Source organism: Panthera tigris, chromosome A1, assembly GCF_018350195.1.
Source record: "Panthera tigris isolate Pti1 chromosome A1, P.tigris_Pti1_mat1.1, whole genome shotgun sequence".
Classification (NCBI taxonomy): domain Eukaryota; kingdom Metazoa; phylum Chordata; class Mammalia; order Carnivora; family Felidae; genus Panthera; species Panthera tigris.
Genome location: NC_056660.1, coordinates 80027195 through 80033429, shown reverse-complemented (window position 1 = coordinate 80033429; position 6235 = coordinate 80027195).

The following is a 6235-nucleotide window of genomic DNA, read 5'->3' as shown; positions in this document are numbered from 1 at the left end:
TATCCATCACCCATTTAGCCCATCCCCCCCATCCATCTCCCCTCCAGCAACCCTCAGTTTGTTCTCTGTATTCAAGAATCTCTCATGGTTCGCCTCCCTATTTTTATCTTATTTTTCCTTCCCTTCCCCTCATTTTGTTTCTTCAATTCCACGAGTGAAATCATATGATATTTATCCTTCTCTGACACACTAGCTCCATCCATGTTGTTGCAAATGGCAAGACTTCATTCTTTTTAATCACCGAGTAATATTCCTGTGTGTGTGTGTGTGTGTGTGTGTGTGTGTGTGTGTGTGTGTGTGTGTACACCATATCTTCTTTATCCATTAGTCAGTCAATGGACATTTGGGCTCTTTCCATAATTTGGCTATTGTGGATAGCACTGCTCTAAACATTGGGGTGCATGTGCCCCTTCAAATCAGCATTTTTTAATCATTTGGATAAATACCTAGTAGTGTAATTGCTGGGTTGTAGGGTAGTTTTCTATTTTTAATTTTTTGAGGAACCTCCATACTGTTTTCCAGAGTGGCTGCAGCAGTTTGCATTCCCACCAACAGTGCAAAAGTGTTCCCCTTTCTCTGCATCCTCCCCAACATCCATTGTTGCCTGAGTTGTTAATTTTCACCATTCTGACAGGTGTGAGGTGGTATCTCATTATGGTTTTAATTTGTATTTCCCTGATGATGAGTGATGTTGAGCCTCTTTTCATGTGTCAGTTAGCTATCTGGATGTCTTCTTTGGAAAAGTTCTGTTCGTGTCTTCTGCCCATTTCTTAACTGGACTTGTTTTTGGGGTGTTGAGTTTGAGACGTTCTTTATAGATTTTGGATACTAACCCCTCATGCAATATGTCATTTCCAAATATCTTCTCCCATTCCATCAGTTGCCTTGTAGTTCTGTTGATTGTTTCCTCTGCTGTGCAGAAACTTTTTATCTTGATGAGGTCCCAACAATTCGTTTTTGCTTTTGTTTCCCTTGCCTCTGGAGATGAGTCTAGTAAGAAGTTGTTATGGCCAAAGTCAAAAAGGTTGCTGCCTGTTTTCTCCTGTAGGATTTTGACGATTTCCTGTCTCACATCTAGGTCTTTCACCATTTTGAATTTATTTTTGTGTCTGGTGTAAGAAAGTGGTCCAGTTTTATTCTGCATGTCGCTGTCCAGTTTTCGCAGCACCATTTACTGAAAGAGACTATCTTTTTTCCATTGGATACTCTTTCCTGCTTTGTCAAAGATTAGTTGGCCATACGTTTGTGGGTCCATTTCTGGGTTGTCTATTCTCTTCCACTGATCTACATGTCTGCTTTTGTGCCAGTACCATACTGTCATCTTTAAAACAAGAACTTTTAGAATCTAGGATTATGTTTAAAAAAAAAAAAAGCAATGGTATGCTTATAACATCTCCTCTGGGATCGCTGGAAAAGATAAAATAAAGACTTCCAGGCAAACAGAGAGAAGGCACAAAGGACACCACCACAGCTCATCTGCCACTGGACAGGAAGTGACGCCAAGCTCACCCCCTTGTCCACATGGTGATCAGCAGACATCGTGTACTAGGAGTTAGGGGAGGAGCCCCAGCATGGAAAATGAGGTCACAATGCCTGAGCATTTAAGAAAAAGGGAGAACTCCAAGCTGTTAACTCCCTGCCACAAACATTAGATGTCTCACAAAAGTCACGGCTAGAGTCACCAACAGTCCCCTTGCCGTTACAGCCAGCAGCCTCTCTGCAGACCCAGCCCGGCTCCCGACAGCATTTCACACTTCATATGTCTCTTCAGTTCTGGCTGCTCCTGTCACCTCCCACCTCCACACTGGTGTCCACAGGGCTTGTTACACATTGTCTCATATTCTCACTCCTCATGCCCTCCCTGGCTGAGGAAGCTGCTCCTGACTCTACCTCCATCACTCGGTCTCCCCCACACTCAGCCAATCACCACATCCTGTCAATTTTGGTTCCTAAACATTCCCAAATATCCCTTTTCCCCATCCCAACTGTTTGCCCACATCAGATCACCAACATACCCTATCTGATTCCGCAGAAGACTCCTCACTAATCTTCTCCTCCATCCTGGAGGCACCATACCCCACCTCACTGTCCCTCCATCCAAGTATGCATCCACCCATCCACCCATCCACCCACTTGCCCTTCTACCCACCCACCCCCCCTCCATCCATCCACCAGCCTATCCACCCACCCACCCATCCCTCCATCCATCTATTCTGTTGGAGAACAAGAAGCCGGAGGCACCAAAAGAATGTCCTGAAAGAAAGGGACAGAGCAGCGAGAAACTGAAAGCAGCTTCATTCCCAGGACAGAAGACCACCAGGACTGCTCGTTCTTTCCAGAAGGACATCATACGGGTGCCAGGCCTGGGGATAAGAACGTTTTGTCTGGGGCCAGATGTACTCATGACCCAGTCAGTATGGAATACACTGCAGGTGCAAGACCTGTCAAGATGCCAAATACTATGTTGCACGTGCTTGCTGTCATCAATTTGCAAAAATAAAAGAGTCTTGAGCCAGGGGACTGATGCTTTAGCTCCTGGAGAGTCTCGGCCCCCTGCTTTCCAGTGTCTCATCACCACACCTTTAGGACCTGTCTCTCTACACTATTCCCCCATCCATCTGTCACCCACCCATCCATCCACCCACCTATCCACACACCCATCCATCTATCCACGATCCATCCACCCATCCAACCACTCACCCATAGATCCACCCGCCCATACACTTTTCCATCAATCTACCTATCCCTCAGTCCATTCACCTATCCACCCACCCACACATCCATCTCCCTATCTACACATCCCCCTACCCATCCACCAATCCTTCCATATGATGGTCATACCACAGTCACTGTGCACCACCTAAAGAGAAGTCTTATCTTTTCCTACAGTGGCTCCTCACTGCTCATGAAGTAAAAACTTCTCAAAGTGATAGACAAGGTCCTTCATTATCACTTCTTGCTTACTGTCCTGACAGCATTTCTTGCTATCTTCCACCCTTGCTCTCCAAGCGCTGTACAAGGAGTTCATCTCCTTCTCAAGCAGGTGCTCCAAGTCTCTCACTTTTGTCCAGTGCTCAGCACAACCTGTCACAAGGTGCTGTCTTGACCACTCTAGGCCCTTCCAAGTCAGCTTTCAGGTCTTAGCCAAGCTGTGACTTTCTTGGAGAACACCCAACCCTCCCGACCCTACTCCAAGTCTAGAGCAGTAACAGTGTCAACCTCAGAGCATTTTTGTGGGCATCAAATGAGATTATGCCTGTCAAACACTCAACACAGGTCAAAACCTGGGAATGTTCAAAACCTGCCAGCTACCATAACTGTGCTTTGAGTTCCTCCATGAAACCAAATATCCCACCGATGCAACCTCTCCTAAACCCACAAGATGGGCTTCCTTAGAATCTATTCACACCCCTGCCACAGGTCCTCTCACACTACAGATGTTTTATCTCTTTTTAATCTGCATCTCCCTCCCACTAACTTGAGTCCCTCAAGAACAAGGGCTGGCGCAACTCCTGCCTGGAACGTAGGCGTCAATGCACATGATGAGAACCCATCTGCGTACTGTTACCACCGTCTCCTTCCAGAGGCGGCAACGGGCTTGGAAAAGTTACGAAACTAACCCAAACTCACCTTGTAATTAAATAAAATTCACCTTCTGACAAACTGCAGTGCACGATGCACTTTCCACGAGTAAGAGTTAGCTAAAATAGAAAGAATAAAGGGGTATTCCAGCCCCCAAAAAGGCACGTGAAAAGTGCAGAGCCTTGAAAGGGCAGTGTGGGGGGGACACAGGGTGAAAGTGCACAGCTGGAGTGAAGAGAGCACCTGGGTGAGGTGAGGGAGGCAAGCCCAGGAGTGGCGTGGCATCTGAGTGAAGGGTCTTTGTCCACTGGCTTCTTCCTGCACACAACTGGGGGCCAACAGAGCCACGAAGAAGAAACTGGAAAGAGGAGGGTCTTGCAGGGAGACCAGTGGCTGACAGGGTTGACTGTGATGAGGAGCTAGCGCGGGGGTGATGCGGCATCTGATTTAGAGACACAGAGATGTGGGCTGCGGGAGGGGAGGGCAAAGCTGGTGGAATCAAGGGCAACGTGACGCCACAGGGTGGGAGAGGCGATGAAAAGACACCATCAGATGGAAACGACCAGAGTGGGAGACAGAGGACGAGGACAGCTCTCCTACGTCAGGTCTGAGTGCCGGGAAAACTCCCAAGCAGAGGTACCTAGCAGGACGTAGGTTCTGGGCCTCGAGAGGTGTCTGGCTCGGTGTCCGTCTCAGGAGTCACCAGTGCCTGGATGGACAAACATCCTCCAACAACACTGTGAACCAGAGGAGGGAAAGAGCAGAGGAGGTGGGGCTCACGCAGGGCACGTGTGTGCATAAGGAGCTGGTCGGCAAATAGCAAGAAAGGGAGAGAGGGAGAGAAATCTCAAGGTCAGACTGAAGATGTCCTTGAATGTTAAACTCAGGAAGTTGTATCATTTTTAAGTGAGCTACCTAAACCTTATTTTTGTCATTCCAGACATCTATGCTGCTTTTTCTGATAAGGAACAGTTTGTTAGAATGAGGGTACACACGACAACTTTCAACATATACACTGGTGTCAAGTGCGTTTGTGTGGAGCGATGGCACATATACAAGGAGGAAGTTCGGGAAGTTTATGGCCACTCATTTCTGACCAGCTTTGGAAGCTTCCCGGATCATGACGCAAGGCACCATGGAAGATGCACCTGTTCAGAGGAGTGAGTGAACGAATAAAAGCACTTCCATCTGTGCCAGATGCTCTTTTGCACAAAATTTCACCCAGGAACACAATAAAGAGAACACCAGCTACACGCTTTTTCTTTTTTGACATTCCCAAAGCAGAACTCACTTGCACATCCTGACTGTAGTGTGACGTCAAAATGTGTGGTGTTGCCACTGGCAGAGAGTGACGACGAATGTGCTCTGTCTGGACAGATGCGAGACCTAACAGAGGTCAGAATCAAAGTGTAATCAAAGGTTTGGGGAGAGGGCAGAAAGGGCAGAGAGCAGTAGCTGGTTCACAGAAAGGAAAAGCTTGGCCTAGGGGTGGCTGTTGGGCAATGGAATGCCAGGCAGAAGGGGGCGGGGGAGCCCTGGACGGCAGCCCAAAAAGAAGCAGTAAGCGGGCAGGGTATGCTACATGGGGGACGGTAAATACTGGAAGGTGACAGATCATGGGGGCATTTGAAAGAGCAAAAGCGATGGGGCTGCCAGGACCAGTGGGGAGTCATGGATGTCAACCCAAACAAGCCAGCACGCACCAGGTGGAAAGACACTAAACAGTTCCCAAGAGAGGCACAGAGTAGGCAGGTTTACGTTGGCTGCAGTCACGCTGGGGTCGGTGAGGGCTGCATACCAGGCTCAGCGACACAACCCAGGAGACCAGTGGAACCGCCTCAGCTAGAGGGCAGCTCTTCCCACAGGATGGGGATAGCTGTGAAACACAGTGACAACACAGGGAATCGATAGGGTGCAGCTAACCTTGACTTTGGTTTTTAACAGAACTAGTCTGCAAAAGCCACAAGGTTTGTTGCAAAGAGGTGCTTAAGGATAAGGGGCGACAAGATCATGATACACAAAAAAGAAACAGAGAGAGGCTTGGGGGAACCAAAACTATTGCGTTAATTATCCCAATGTAGATCAGTAAAATCTAGCTCTGACAAAGGTAATCTTTAATTAAAATAACTATTTCTACAACAAAGATTTTAAGAAAAATAGACTTCTAAATGGAACATTTTTCTCCAGGTTACACCTCAGCATTTTATAACTAGTAAAACAGGACTTTCAACAACTGTAGGAAATACTTGCTCTTCTTCCTAAACACAGTGATAAACTCAGCTTCATGATAAAAGATACACAACTAGTACAGTTTTAACTTGGATTTTTAAAGTAACGGTCATGTAAATATTCACTGGCTTATTCTTTATCTCCCTAACAAGACACAATGGCTATCCCAAGATTTGTTCTCTCAGAGCAATGGTTTTCTGTTGTTTCAAACTTCAATTTAGAATTATAACTTCTATTCGGCACTGCATTAAAGATTCTGGGACTTTTGGTTACTAGACTATAATGATATGCCTACAATACTAGACAACAGTTGAAGGAAAGGAAAGCACCTGGGGTGACTCTGGCTTGGGTAACAGGCAAATGGCAGCAGCATTATCTGTGAGAGCAGGTCAAAGAGGAACATTAAGTTGGGCAGAGAACAATC